Source organism: Muntiacus reevesi, chromosome 3 (genome assembly GCF_963930625.1).
Source record: "Muntiacus reevesi chromosome 3, mMunRee1.1, whole genome shotgun sequence".
Classification (NCBI taxonomy): domain Eukaryota; kingdom Metazoa; phylum Chordata; class Mammalia; order Artiodactyla; family Cervidae; genus Muntiacus; species Muntiacus reevesi.
This window is the reverse complement of record NC_089251.1, coordinates 73,772,328-73,788,129: the sequence shown is the minus strand read 5'-3', so window position 1 is coordinate 73,788,129 and position 15,802 is coordinate 73,772,328. Positions and strand designations below refer to the sequence as shown.

Here is a 15,802-nt window from a genome sequence, read left to right as displayed (position 1 = left end):
CCTGGTGGACTGTAGTCCATGGGGTCGCTAAGGGTCGGACACGACTGAGCGACTTCACTTTCACTTTTCACTTTCATACATTGGAGAAGGAAATGGCAATCCACTCCAGTGTTCTTGTGTGGAGAATCCCAGGGACGGGGGAGCCCGGTGGGCTGCCGTCTATGGGTTCACACAGAGTCAGACACGACTGAAGCGACTTAGCAGCAGCAGCAGCAGGAGGGCCCACCTGTTACTTTTGTTTTTATTTCCGTTACTCTAGGAGGTAGGTCATAGAGGATCTTGCTTTGATTTATGTCATCGAGTGTTCTGCCTGTATTTTCCTCTAAGAGTTTTATAGTTTCTGGTCTTACATTTAGGTCTTTGATTCATTTTGAGTTTATCTTTGTGTATGGTGTTAGAAACTTTTCTGATTTCATTCTTCTACATGTAGCTGTCCAGTTTTCCCAGCAGTACTCATTGAAGAGGCTTTCTTTGTCCCATTGTGTATTCTTACCTCCTTTGTCAAAAATAAGGTACCCATAGGTGCGTGAGTTTATTTCTGGGCTTTCTATCTTGTTCCACTGGTCTGTATTTCTGTTTTTGTGTCAGTCCCCTACTGTCTTGATGACTGTAGCTTTGTAGTATAATCTGAAGTCAGGAAGGTTGATTCCTCCAGCTTCATTCTTCTTTCTCAAGACCGCTTTGGCTATTCAGGGTCTTTTGTGTTTCCATATGAATTGTGAAATTTTTTGTTCTAGTTCTGTGAAAAATGCCATTGGTAATTTGATAGGGATTGCATTGAATCTGTAGATTGCATTTGTTAGTATAGTCATTTTCAAAATATTGATTCCTCCTCCCCAGGAACATAGAATATCTCTCCGTCTGTTTATGTTGTGTTTGATTTCTTTCGTCAGTGTCTTATAATTTTCTGTATACAGTTCTTTTGTCTCCTTAGGTAGGTTTATTCCTAGATATTTTATTCTTTTTGTTTCTATGGTGAATGGGATTGATTCCTTAATCTCTCTTTCTGATTTTTCATTGTTAGTATATAGGTATGCAAATGATTTCTGTGTATTGATTTTGTATTCTGAGACTTTGCTAAACTCACTGATTAGCTCTAGTAATTTTCTGATAGTATCTTTAGGGTTTTCCATGTATAGTATCATGTCATCTGCAAACAGAGAGAGCTTTATTTCTTCTTTTCTAATCTGGATTCCCTTTATTACTTTTTCTTCTCAGAATGGGAGAAGATAATAACAAATGAAACAACTGACAAAGGATCAATTTCAAAAATACACAAGCAGCTCATATAACTCACTACCAGAAAAACAAGCAACCCAGTCAAAAAGTGGGGAAAAGACCTAAGCAGACATTCCTTCAAAGAAGACATACAGATGGCTAACAGACACATGAAAAAATGCTCAACATTGCTAATTATTAGAGAAATGCAAATCATTACTACAATGAGATATCACCTCACACTGGTCAGAATGGCCATCATCAAAAAGTCTACAAACAATAAATGCTGGAGAGGATGTGGAGAAAAGGTAACCCTCTTGCGCTGTTAGTAGGAATGTAAATTGATACAGCCACTATGGAAGACTGTATGGAGACTCCTTAAAAAACTAGGAATAAAACTTCCAGATGACCCAGCAATCCCTTTCTTAGGCATATACCCTGAGAAAACCAAAATTGAAAAAGACACATGTACCCCAGTGTTCATTGCAGCACTATTTACAACGCCTAGAACATGGAAGCAATCTAGATACATGCCCATCGACAGATGAATGGATAAAAAAGTGTGGTACGTATACACAATGGAATATTCAGTTCAGTTCCGTCGCTCAGACATGTCTGACTCTTCGCAACCCCGTGGACCACAGCATGCCAGGCCTCCCTGTCTATCACCAAATCCCGGAGTCTACTCAAACTCATCTCCATTGAGTTGGTGATGCCATCCAACTATCTTATCCTCTGTCATCCCCTTCTCCTCCTGCTTTCAATCTTTCCCAGCATCAGGGTCTTTTCAAATGAGTCAGCTCTTTGCATCAGGTGGCCAAAGTATTGGAGTTTCAGCTTCAACATCAGTCCTTCCAGTGAACACCCAGGACTGATCTCCTTTAAGATGGACTGGTTGGATCTCCTTGCAGTCCAAGGGACCCTCAAGAGTGTTCTCCAACACCACAGTTCAAAAGCATCAATTCTTCTGTGCCCAGTTTTATTCATAGTACAACTCTCACATCCATACGTGACTACTGAAAAAATCACAGCCATAACAAGATGAACCTTTGTTGCCAAAGTAAGGTCTCTGCTTTTTAATATGCTGTCTAGCTAGGTTGGTCATAACTTTCCTTCCAAGGAGTAAGCGTCTTTTAATTTCATGGCTGCAGTCACCATCTGCAGTGATTTTGGAGCCCAGAAAAATAAAGTCAGCCACTGTTTCCCCATCTATTTGCCATGAAATGATGGGACTGGATGCCATGATCTTACTTTTCTGAATGTTGAGCTTTAATCTAACTTTTTCACTCTCCTCTTTCACTTTCATCAAGAGCCTGTTTAGATCTTCACTTTCTGCCATAAGGACGGTGTCATCTGCATATCTGAGGTTATTGATATTTCTCCCGGCAATCTTGATTCCAGCTTGTGTTTCATCCAGCCCAACATTTCTCCTGATGTATTCTGCATATAAGTAAGTTAAATAAGCAGGGTGACAATATACAGCCTTGACATAACTCCTTTTCCTGTTTGGAACCAGTCTGTTGTTCCATGTCCAGTTCTAACTGTTGCTTCCTGACCTGCATACAGATTTCTCAAGAGGTAAGTCAGGTGGTCTGGTATTCCCAGCTCTTGAAGAATTTTCAACAGTTTGTTGTGATCCACACAGTCAAAGGCTTTGGGATAGTCAATAAAGCAGAAATACACGTTTTTCTGGAATTCTTGCTTTTTTGATGATCCAGCGGATGTTGGCAATTTGATCTCTGGTTCCTCTGCCTTTTCTAAAACCAGCTTGAACATCTGGAAGTTCACGGCTCTCATATTGCTGAAACCTGGCTTGGAGACTTTTGAGCATTAGTTTACTAGCATGTGAGATGAGTGAAATTGTACTGTAGTTTGAGCATTCTTTGGGATTGCCTTTCTTAGGGATTGGAGTGAAAACTGATCTTTTCCAGTCCTGTGGCCACTGCTGAGTTTTCCAAATTTGCTGGCATATTGAGTGCAGCTTTTTCACATCATCTTTTAGGATTTGAAATAGCTCACCTGGAATTCCATCACCTCCACTAGCTTTGTTCATAGTGGTGCTTCCTTAGGCCCACTTGACTTCGCATTCCATGATGTCTGGCTTTAGTTGAGTGATCACACCATTGTGATTATCTGGGTCATGAAGAACTTTTTTGTACAGTTCTGTGTATTCTTGCCACCTCTTCTTAATATCTTTTGCTTCTGTTAGGTCCATACCATTTCTGTCCTTTATTGTGCCCATCTTTGCATGAAATATTCCTTTGGTATCTCTGATTTTCTTGAAAAGATCTCTAGTCTTTCCCATTCTATTGTTTTCCTCTATTTCTTTGCATTGATTGCTGAGGAAGGCTTTCTTATCTCTCCTTGCTATTATTTGGAACTCTACATTCAAATGGGTATATCTTTCCTTTTCTCCTTTGCTTTTCGCTTCTCTTCTTTTCTCAGCTATTTGTAAGGCCTCCTCAGACAGCCATTTTGCCCTTCTGCGTTTCTTTTTCTTGGGATGGTCTTTTCCCTGTCTCCTGTACAATGTCACGAACCTCCGTCCATAGTTCATCAGGCACTCTATCAGATCTAGTCCCTTAAATCTATTTCTCACTTCCACTGCATAATTGTAAGGGATTTGATTGAGGTCATACCTGAATGGTCTAGTGGTTTTCCCTACTTTCTTCAATTTCAGTCGAATTTGGCAATAAGGAGTTCATGATCTGAGCCACAGTCAGCTCCTGGTCTTATTTTTGCTGACTGTATAGAGCTTCTCCATCTTTGGCTGCAAGGAATATAATCAATCTGACTTGGGTGTTGACCATCTGGTGATGTCCATGTGTAGAGTCTTCTCTTGTGTTGTTGGAAGAGGGTGTTTGCTATGACCAGTGCATTCTCTTGGCAAAACTCTATTAGGCTTTGCCCTGCTTCATTCCATACTCCAAGGCCAAATTTGCCTGTTACTCCAGGTGTTTCTTGACTTCCTACTTTTGCATTCCAGTCCCCTATAATGAAGAGGACATCTTTTTTGGGTGTTAGTTGTAAAAGGTCTTGTAGGTCTTCATTGAACTGTTCAACTTCAGATTCTTCAGCATTACTGGTCTGGCATAGACTTGGATTACTTTGAAACAAACAGAGATCATTCTGTCATTTTTGAGATTTCATCCAAGTACTGCATTTCCGACTCTTTTTGTTGACTGTGATGGCTATTCCATTTCTTCTCAGGGATTCTTGCCCACAGTACTAGATATAATGGTCATCTGTGTTATATTCACCCATTCCAGTCCATTTAGTTTGCTGATTCCTAAAATGTCAAGTTTCACCCTTGCCATCCCCTGTTTGACCACTTCCAATTTACCTTGATTCATGGACCTAACATTCCAGGTTCCTATGCAATATTGCTCTTTTCAGCATCAGACCTTGCTTCTATCACCAACCACATCCACAACTGGGTGTCGTTTTTGCTTTGGCTCCATCTCTTAATTCTTTCTGAAGTTATTTCTCCACTGTTCTCCAGTAGCATATTGGGCACCTACCAACTTGGGGAGTTCCTCTTTCAGTGTCTTATCTTTTTGCCTTTTCATACTGTTCATGGGGTTCTGAAGGCAGGAATTCTGAAGTGGTTTGCCATTCCCTTCTCCAGTGGACCACATTTTGTCAGAACTCTCCACCCTGACCTTTTTATCTTGGATGGCCCTACAAGGCATGGCTTAGTTTCATTGAGTTAGACAAGGCATCTGTGTGATCAGATTGGCTAGTTGTCTGTGATTGTGGTTTCAGTCTGTTGGCCCTCTGATGCCCTCTCTCGGCGCTTACCGTTTTACTGGGGTTTCTCTTACCTTGAACGTGGGGTCTCTATTCACGGCTGCTCCAGTACAGTGCAGCCACTGCTCCTTACCTTGGACGTGGGGTATCTCCTCAAGGCTGCCGCTACTGACCTTGGAAGTAGGGTATCTCCTCTGGGCCGCTCACTGCTTCATCACCGCGCAGCCTCTGCTACTGACCTTGGACAAAGGTTACTCCTCTCGGCCGCTCGCTGCTCTGGCATCATGCAGCTCAGCCATAAAAAGGAACGCATTTCAGTCAGTTCTAATGAGGTAGATGACCCAAGCCTATTATTACAGAGTGAAATAAATCAGAAAGAGAAAGAGTAGTATCATATACTAACGCATATATATGGAATATAGAAAGATGGTACTGATGGATCTATTTGCAAGGCAGCAGTGGAGAAACAGACATAGAGAACAGACTTATGGACAGGGGCAGAGGGGAGGAGAGGGTAAGATGTATGGAGAGTAACAAGGAAACTTACATTACCATGTGTAAAATAGATATTTTGCTGTATGTCTCAGGGAACTCAAATAGGTACTGTGTATCAACTTAGGGGGGTGGGATGGGGAGGGAAATGGGAGGGAGTTTCAAGAGTGAGGAGACACCTGTGGCTGATTCATGTTGATGTTTGACAGAAAACAACAAAATTCTGTAAAGCAATTATCCTTCAATTAAAAAATAAATTTTAAAAAAAGAAGAAGAAATTGCCTTTGCAAACACCTTTGTCCAGAATCATGGACTGCATTCATAGGGATCTGTTTCTCAGCTCTAGTCCATTGTCTTATTTGTCTGTTCTTTAACCCAGTGTCATACCCTCTTTACTACTGTAGCTAAGAATTGTTTGACTTTTTTAGCTCCTTTGCTATTGTTTTAGAGTAAGTTTGTCTATATATACAAAAAATATCCCGGAGGGTGGTAGTTTGATCAGAACTGTGTTTAATCTACAGATTAAATGAGAAAAATTGACACCTGTACTATGTTGCACTTTGAATTCATGAATATAATACGAATTTCCATTTAGATCTTTGATTTTTTTAATAGCGGTGTAGTTTTTGGCATACAGATCTTGTACCTGTTCTATTAGATTTATACCTCCATATTTAAAATTTTGGGGAGGTATTGTAGTGGCATTTTAAAATTTTGGTTTCTGCTTGTTCATTGCTGGTATATATGTGATTGATTTTTTTGTGTGTTTTCCTTATATTTTATGACTTTTTATAATTTACTTATTAGTTCCAGGAGGTTTTGTGTAGATTCTGTGAGATTTCTATGTAGACAATCAAGTTGTCTGCAAATAGGACCTATATTCAACATACTTTTATTGTTAAGTATGATGTTAGCTGTAAGCGTGTCCTTCGTTCTACTTGATTTGGGTTTATTTTGCTCTTTTTTTCCCCTAACTAAGGTAGACACTTAAGATTATTGATTTGAGAATTTTCTTCTTTGCTAATATAAGTGTTTAATGCTATAAATTGTCCCCTGAGCTTTGTTAAACTGCATTGTACAAATTCTGATGTGTTTAATTTTCTTGGAAGTAAAAATATTTTCTCACTTTCCTTGAAATTTTGTCTCTGACCTGTGGATTATCTGTATCCGCACCATTTAACTTTCCAGTTTTTAGAGATTTTCCTGTTGTCTTTCTGTTATTGATTTCCAGCTTAAGTTCATTATGGCTAGAGAACATATTTTGTGTTACTTCAGTTGTTTTAAATTTGTTAAGATTTATTTTCTGACCAAGGATAAAGTCTGTCTTGAAGAACATTCTGTGTGTACTTGGAGAGAAAGTGCACTGCCCCTGTTGGGTGGAGTGTTTTATAAATGTCAGTTAGATGCAGTTGGTTGGTGGTATTCTATATCCTTGATGATTTTTTGTCTACTAATCATATAGAGCACTGAGATAAGAGTGGTGAGGTCTCCAACTATAGAGATTTCTGTATTTTTTCTTCCAGTTCTGTCAGATTTCACTTTGAAGTTTACTTTATTTGAGATTAATAAAGCCATTCCAGCCTTCTCATGATTAGTATTTATGTGATACATCTTTCCCCATCCTTTTACTTGTAACCTACTAATATTATAAGTTTTTGAAATACATTTCTTGTAGGTAGCATATAAGTGGATCCTGTTTTTAAAATCCATTTCATAGTCTTTGTCTTTTATTTTTTGAGTTTAGGTGCTTTACAATTAATATAATTATATATTTGGATTTAGTGCTACCATTTTATTGTTTCCTTTCTGTTCTTTTTTCTTTTTTCCCCCTTTCTGCCTTTTTGGCAGAAGCTAAAACAGCTTTTAGTGTTTCATTTAAGTTTATTTTTTTTTTTTTAATTATATCTCTTTCTAGTCTTGGTGTGGGTGTGTGTGTTTGCTCTAGGGATTATAATATATCTAAATTTTTATAGTCTATTTAGGATAAATGTTTTCCCACTTAAGTGGGGTGTAGAAGCCTTATTACTGTCTATACATCTTGCCTCTTTTTTTGTTGTATTGTCATATATTACATCTACATACCTAGAAAACTCCATCAACCAATGCTACGGCTTTTACTTTTAACCACTAAACATTTTAAAGAATTCAAGAAGAAAACAAATAGTTTATTGAATTTACCCATATGGTTATTAATTCTTTTTTATTACTAATGTTCCATTTTTCCATTGGCATAACATCCCTTGTGCCATTCAGTAATTCTTTTAAAGCTGATTTGCTGGTAGTGAATTTTTTTGACTTTTCCCTTCACCTGAAGGATATTTTCACTGAATATAGAAATTCTGCATTGACAGTTTTTTCCTTTCAGTCTTTTAAAAATATGCCTTTTCTTTCAGAACTTAATGGTTCCTGCTGAGAAATTCACATCCATTCAAATTGTTCTTCCCCATAAGTAATTAATCACTTTTATTCTGGCTGCTGCTGCTAAGTCTCTTCAGTCGTGTCCAACTCTGTGCGACCAGAGTGCACAGGCTTCCCCATCCCTGGGATTCTCCAGGCAAGAACACTGGAGTGGGTTGCCATTTCCTTCTCCAGTGCATGAAAGTGAAAAGTGAAGTCGCTCAGTCATGTCCAACTCTTCGCGACCCCATGGACTGCAGCCCACCAGGCTCCTCCGTCCATGGTATTTCCCAGGCAAGAGTACTGGAGTGGGTTGCCATTGCCTTCTCTGTTATTTTATCTAGTTTCAAATTGTTAAAAAAAAAAAAAATTGTTTCTTTGTTTTTAGTTTTTATCAGTTTTACTGTTTTTATCAGTTTTACTGTTTACTGTGTCTGGGCACAGATTTCTTAGGGGATTATTGTGTTTGGGTTCTTTGTGCTTCTCAAATCTCTATGTACATTGTGTCTGTTATCAAGTTTGGAAAGTTTTCTGCCATTCTTTTCTCAAATGCACTCTTTCATGCTTCTTTTACAATGCCAGTGACACCAAACTTAGACCTTTTAGTATCCCAGAGGTCCTTGAGGCTTTGTTTGTTTCTTTTCTTCCTTGTTGTTCAAATCTGATCATTTCTGTCAGTCAGTCTGCAAGTTCACTGACTTTCTTTTGTCACCTCCATTTTGCTTGTTGAGCCCATCCAGTGGATTATTTCAGTTGTTGTATTTTTTAAATCTAAAATTTTTATTTGGTTTGGTTTCTTTGCTGAGACCTTTTCTTTTAGTCTTTTAAAGTGTTAGTTTAATATAACTTAGTTTATATTAGTTAATGTATGTAACAGTACATGCTTGTTGTAAAATAGATATATAGAATTTTAAAATTTCATTGTATGGATGTTACTATTAATGGTCATATAAATTGTTTTTACTTTTTTTCCATGTAAACCAACATGTATGTTTATATATGTATATTCATGCACACACATACTCACTTATATATCTGTAAATTTTTAGAAGTAGAATTCTAGGTAGGCATTATTTTTAATACCCACAAAATAGTTCACATAATCTTTCCCTATTGAGGTGTAGATTATTTTCTGTTTTACACTAGTATAAATTCTAATAAAAAGAAAAAGCAAAACCCAACTATTCAGTGAAATGGCTTTGCAGAACTAGAATTAGTATGTTAAGTGTTATGAACATGTTTAAATTTTTTCATAATTTGTAAATTGATGTCACAAAGACTTGGTGACAAATTTACACTTATAACTATGGAACTTAAACTCAGGAATAAAACCTTTGTGTTTCTCCTGTCAAAGAACAAGAGACTACCGGAAATGTTTAGAGACCTGTTTGTTTCGAAGCTGTTTGCCTTCTTGGAGCGTTTTTATAACAGCTGCTTTAAAGTTTGTCAGATAATTCCAGCAACTATGTTGTTTCCGAGTTGATGGCTCTTTATTGTACCAAGCAAGTTGAGATTTTCCTGGTTCTTCATATGCCAAGTAATTTTGAATTGCATCCTGATATATTATGAGACTCTGAGTCTTGCTTAAATTAAGTGGAGAATGTTCATTTTTGTGTTTTAGCAGGCAGTGGACCCTGTTGGTTTAGGCTGCGAGTTGCAGCTAGCTTTCTGTGGGTTGAGATTTCAGTATGAGTTTGGTTTTCAAAGCCTGTAGTGCTCTGCTGTTTGGATCTGTCCTGTGTGTACCCTGCCCACTGGCCAGTTTGAGATAGGTGACTTTGTGTCTTTGTTCGATTCTCAACCTTTTTGGTTTGTTATTTAGGATAAATTCAATGCTATGTTCAGCTCTGGAGTGACCCCAGCTGTTCATAATCAACCTTATGGAGTTGCTTTTCTGAATTCCTCCCACTCAGCTATTTCCCCTACCCTTGCTGCTTCCCTGGAATCTCCCTGAATGCTGTCTGCTATGCTTACTTCCTATGATTGTGCCCATATGCAGGGACCAAGTTGCAGGGGAGGAAGGGTTAGGAGAGGGGTTTGCCCCACCCTGTTGAAACCACAGCTTCTGGGATTAAGAGGGGAAGATTTCTCTCCTCATACTTCAAAGTACCTGTGGGCCCCCTGCCATTACTGCCTCCCTTTTCCTGCCCAAGCTTTGAACTAAAGGATGCCATGTGAAACACAGTCTGCATTACTGCCCACTTCCAGGTTTTTCCCAGTGTAGGTGAGTGGTAGGTAGGATACAAGAGGGAATAAACCCACCTCTGGTTTGTGGTACTTTGAATTCTGGTCTTGCCCAAGTTACCTGCTACCATTCAGTTTTTAGAGTCTTTAAATAACTGTTCCAGACATTTTGTTTAGATTTGATAGGTATATACAGTAGAAGGGACAGGGTGGAGTGTTTTTACTTTATCTTAATTGCCACGGGAACCCTGTATTGTGTACTTTTAAGTAGGTTATTATTTATTCAACCTATATATGTCCTTATCATTTGAGTGAGGACCATGTGCTTGGCAGTTTAAATTTATTATTTGTTTACTTCTCTGACAACTGTCTGTCTTTGGACATGAGGAAATTGAGGAGTGAACTCTCAAACTAGGTCCGAAGATAGTAAGTGACAGGCTGGGAATTGAACAGAGGAGCCTAGGTGTGTTCCCAGGACCAGCATCATCCGACCCACTTGAGAACTTGCTAGAAATGATCTAGTCTCACCTCAGGTTGACTAAATCCGAATTGTAGGAAGGGGGCCCAGTAATTGGTTTTGATGAGCCTCTGTTAACCTCATGGATGCTAAATTTGAGGACCATTTCTCTATGCTATAGGACTTCACAATACTAAGTATGTTTTAGTTTCTCTTCTGAACTCTGAAGAAACAGAAGTAGCTTTTCACCATTGTTTGAGACATATGGTAGTATGCTGAATGAGAACTAATTTTCTTACTGATGTAAATAACATACATCTTTAAAATTACACTTTATTATTCAAGTTGACAGTAGTTAAAATATTAATACTATGAATTTAAAAATTTAAATGTGTGTGTGTGTGTGCAAAGATATCAGTTTAAACAGGTGGTTTTTGACCAATAAGTCACTTAGTCTTTGGTAGTTACTATATTATATGAGAAAGTGAAAGGGTTAGTCTCTCGATTGTATCCAACTCTTTGTGACCCCATGGACTGTAGCCCCCCAGGCTTCTCTGTCCCTGGAATTCTCCAGGCAAGAATACTGGAGTGGGTTGCCATTCCCTTCTCCAGGGAATCTTCCCAACTCAGGGATCGAACCTGAGTCTCCCACTTTGCAGGCAGATTCTTTACCATCTGAGCCACCAGGGAAGTCCATGGTCTGTATTTTAAAGTTTAGGATGTTAATACTTATTCCCCTAGATTTCAGGGTAATTTGTTATACAGGTTTAGACTAAGATTGGGTTAGATAAAATGGCCCAAATTTGCAGATAGTCCTATTTTGTGTAATTTTATTTTTTTCACAAAAGATTAAATGTACACCTAAGTTTAATTTGCACGTCCTTATAAGACATTTTATTTTTTTTAATTGAAATATGTAGTTGATTTAAAATGTTGTGTTTCTCTCTGACATAAATCACAGCAGGATCCTCTATGACCCACCTCCCAGAATATTGGAAATAAAAGCAAAAATATACAAATGGGACCTAATTAAACTTAAAATCTTTTGCATAACCAAGGAAACTATAAGCAAGGTGAAAGACAGCCCTCAGATTGGGAGAAAATAATAGCAAACGAAGCAACAGACAAAGGTTTAATCTCAAAAATATACAAGCAACTCCTGCAGCTCAATTCCAGAAAAATAAATGACCCAGTCAAAAAATGGGCCAAAGAACTAAACAGACATTTCTCCAAAGAAGACATACAGATGGCTAACAAACACATGAAAAGATGCTCAACATCACTCATTATCAGAGAAATGCAAATCAAAACCACAATGAGGTACCATTACACGCCAGTCAGGATGGCTGCTATCTAAAAGTCTACGAGCAATAAATGCTGGAGAGGGTGTGGAGAAAAGGGAACCCTCTTAAACTGTTTGTGGGAATGCAAACTAGTACAGCTGCTATGGAGAACAGTGTGGAGATTTCTTAAAAAACTGGAAATAGAACTGCCATATGACCCAGCAATCCCACTTCTGGGCATACACACCGAGGAAACCAGATCTGAAAGAGACACGTGCACCCCAGTGTTCATCGCAGCACTGTTTATAATAGCCAGGACATGGAAGCAACCTAGATGTCCATCAGCAGATGAGTGGATAAGGAAGCTGTGGTACATATACACCATGGAATATTACTCAGCCATTAAAGAGAATTCATTTGAATCAGTTCTAATGAGATGGATGAAACTGGAGCCCATTATACAGAGTGAAGTAAGCCAGAAAGATAAAGACCAATACAGTATACTAATGCATATATATGGAATTTAGAAAGATGGTAATGATAACCTTATATGCAAAACAGAAAAAGAGACACAGATGTACAGAACAGACTTTTGGACTCTGTGGGAGAAGGCGAGGGTGGGATGTTTAGAGAGAACAGCATCAAAACATGTATATTATCTAGGGTGAAACCAGATAATCACCAGCCCAGGTTGGATGCATGAGACAAGTGCTCGGGCCTGGTGCACTGGGAAGACCCAGAGGGATCGGGTGGAGAGGGAGGTGGGAGGGGAGATCGGGATAGGGAATGCATGTAAATCCATGGCTGATTCATGTCAATGTATGGCAAAAACCACTACAATATTGTAAAGTAATTAGCCTCCAACTAATAAAAATAAATGGGAAAAAAAACATGTTAGTTTCTGGTATATAGCAAAGTGATCAGTTTTTTATATATACATACATACGCATACACACATTATTTTCACATTCTTTTCTATTATTGTTTATTACAAGATATTGAATGTATATAGTTCCCTGTGCTTACAGTAGGACCTTGTTGTTTTTCTATTTTCTATGTAGTAGTTTGTTTCTGCTAATCCCAAACTCCTAATTTATTCCTCCCCCACTTTCTTTGCCCTTTGGTAACCATAAGTTCTTTTCCATGTATGTAAGTTTGTTTCTGTTTTGTAAATAAGTTCCTTTATATCATAATTTAGATTCCACGTATGAGTAGTATCACATGTTATTTGTCTTTCTTTACCTGGCTTACTTCATGTAGTATGATAATTTCTAGGTCCATCCATATTCCTGCAAATGGCATTATTTCATTCTTTTTTATGACTAATATTCCATTGTGTATATATGCTACTCCTTCTTCATCCAGTCATCTGTTGATGGACATTTAGGATGCTTCCATTTCTTGGCTACTCTGAATAGTGCTGCGATGAACACAGGGGTGCATGTATCTTTTCCAGTTGTAGTTTTCTCCTGACATATGCCCCTCCTGCTGGATCATATGGCACCTCTGTTTTTAGTTTTTTAAGGAACCTCTATACTGTTTTCCATAGTGACTGCACCAGTTTACATTCTCACCAACTAGTGTAAGAGGTGAGAATCATTTCCATGGAAAACCATTCAATATCACAGTAATTCACATCTATACCCCAGGCACTAATGCCGAAGAAGCTAAAGTTGAATGGTTCTATGAAGACCTACAAGACCTTCTAGAACTAACACCAAGAAAAGATGTCCTTTTCATCATAGGGGACTGGAATGCAAAAGTAGAAAGTCAGGGGATATCTGGAGTAACAGGCAAGTTTGGCCTTGGAGTACAAAATGAAGTAGAGCAAAGGCTAGCAGAGTTTTGTCCAGAGAACACACTGGTCATAGCAAACACCCTCTCCCAACAACCCAAGAACATCACCAGACGGTCTGTACCAAAATCAGATTGATTATATTCTTTGCAGCCAAAGATGGAAAAGCTCTATACAGTCAGCAAAAAACAAGACCTGGAGCTAACTATGGCTCAGATCATGAGCTCCTTATTGCAAAATTCAGACTTAAGTTGGAGAAAGTAGGGAAAACCACTAGACCATTTAGGTATGACCTCAATCAAATCCCTTATGATTATACAGTGGAGGAATTAGATCTTGCAGACCAAATGCCTGGGGAACTATGGACAGAGGTTCATAACATTGTATAGGAGGTGCTGACCGAAACCATCCCAAAGGAAAATGTGAGAAGGGAAGGGGGTTGTCTGAGGAGGCTTTTCACATAGCTGAGAAAAGAAAAGCAAAAAGCAAGGGAGAAAGGGAAAGATACACCCAACTGAATGTAGAGTTCCAGAGAATAACAAGGAGAGATAAGAATGCCTTCTAAGTGAACAATGCAAAGAAATAGAGGAAAACAAAATGGGAAAGGCTAAAGATCTCTTCAAGAAAATGAGATAGCAAGGGGACATTTCATTCAAGGATGGGCACGATAAAGGGCAGAAATGGTAAGGATCTAACAGAAGCAGAAAAATTAAGAAGTGGCAAGAATACAGAGAAGAAGTATACAAAAAAGATGTTAATGACTAGGATAACCACAATGTGGATAACCACATGTGGTCCCTCACCTAGAGCCAGACATCTTGGAGTGTGAAGTCAAGAGGACTTTAGGAAGCATTACTAGGAACAAAGCTAGTGAAAGTGATGGAATTCCAGCTCAGCTATTTAAAATCCTAAAAGATGATGCTGTTAAAGTGTTGCATTCTATATGTCAACAAATTTGGAAAACTCAGCAGTGGCCACAGAACTGGAACATGTCAGTTTTCATTCTAGTCCCAAAGAAGGGCAATCCCAAAGAATATTCGAACTACCATACAATTGTGCTCATTTCACATGCTACCAGAGTGAGTGAAAGTGAAAGTCACTTAGTCCTGTCCAACTCTTTGAGACTGCATGGGCTCTAGTCCATGGAATTCTCCAGACCAGAATACTGGAATGGGTAGCCTTTCCCTTCTCCAGGGGGTCTTCTCAACCCAGGGATCGAACCCAGGTCTCCCACTTTACAGGCAGATTCTTTACCTGCTGATCCACAAGGGAATACTCAATATTCTTCAAGTTAGGCTTCAGCAGTACATGAACCAAGAACTTCCAGATGTAGAAGCTGAGTTTAGAAAGGCAGAGGAACAGAGATCAAATTGCCAGCATTCCTTGGATCACAGAGAAAGCAAGAAAATTCCAGAAAAACTTCTGCTTCATTGACTACACTAAAGCCTTTTTGACTGTGTGTATCACAACAAACTGTGGAAAATTCTTAAAGAGATGAGAGTACCAGACCATCTTATCTGTGTCCTGAGAGTCAAGCAGCAACAGTTAGAACCTTACATGAAACAACAGACTGGTTCCAAATTGGGAAAGGAGTATGTCAAGGCTATATGTTGTCACTCTGCTTGTTTAACTTACATCCAGAGTACATCATGTGAAATGCTGGATAAATCACAAGCCGGAATCAAGATTGCGGGGAGAAATATCAACAGGCAGATGAGATAGGCAGATTATACTACCCTAATGGCAGAAAGCAAAGAGAACTAAAAAACCTCTTAATGAAAGTGAAAGAGGTTAGTGAAAAACTGGCTTAAAACTTCAACATTCAAAAAACTAAGATCATAGCATCCATTCCCATCACTTCATGGCAAATAAAAGGGTAAAAAATGGAAACAGTGACAGATTTTATTTTCTTGGGCTCCAAAATCACTGTGGATGGTGAGTGTAGCCGTGAAATTAAAAGACACTTGCTCCTTGGAAGAAAAGCTATAACAAACCTAGACAGCATATTAAAAAGCAGAGACATCACTTTGCTGACAAAGGTCTGTATAGTCAAAGCTGTGGTTTTTCATGTACAGATGTGAGAGTTGGACCATAAAGAAGACAGCGCCAAAGAATTGATGCTTTTGAATTGTGCTGGAGGAGACTCTTGAGAGTCCGTTGGACTGCACGGAGATCAAACCAGTCAATCCTAAAGGAAATCAACCCTGAATATTCATTGAAGGACTG

General features: G+C 38.7%; 1 protein-coding gene across 7 annotated transcripts in view; it reads left to right on the top strand.

Moving 5' to 3' along the window:
• Positions 1-15,802, top strand: part of SOCS5 (suppressor of cytokine signaling 5) — a 67,843-nt gene that overhangs the window by 25,182 nt on the left and 26,859 nt on the right. The window contains exons 2-3 of one of the 7 annotated variants that reach the window (XR_010662349.1): positions 1,219-2,278; positions 11,460-11,855. The exons of 5 other annotated variants lie outside the window; for them this stretch is intronic. The gene's annotated coding sequence lies outside the window, so the exon portion shown is untranslated. Of the gene's footprint in view, positions 1-1,218; positions 2,279-11,459; positions 11,856-15,802 lie in introns of those variants that run through there. One more of the 7 variants, XM_065929331.1, reaches the window with a different exon arrangement.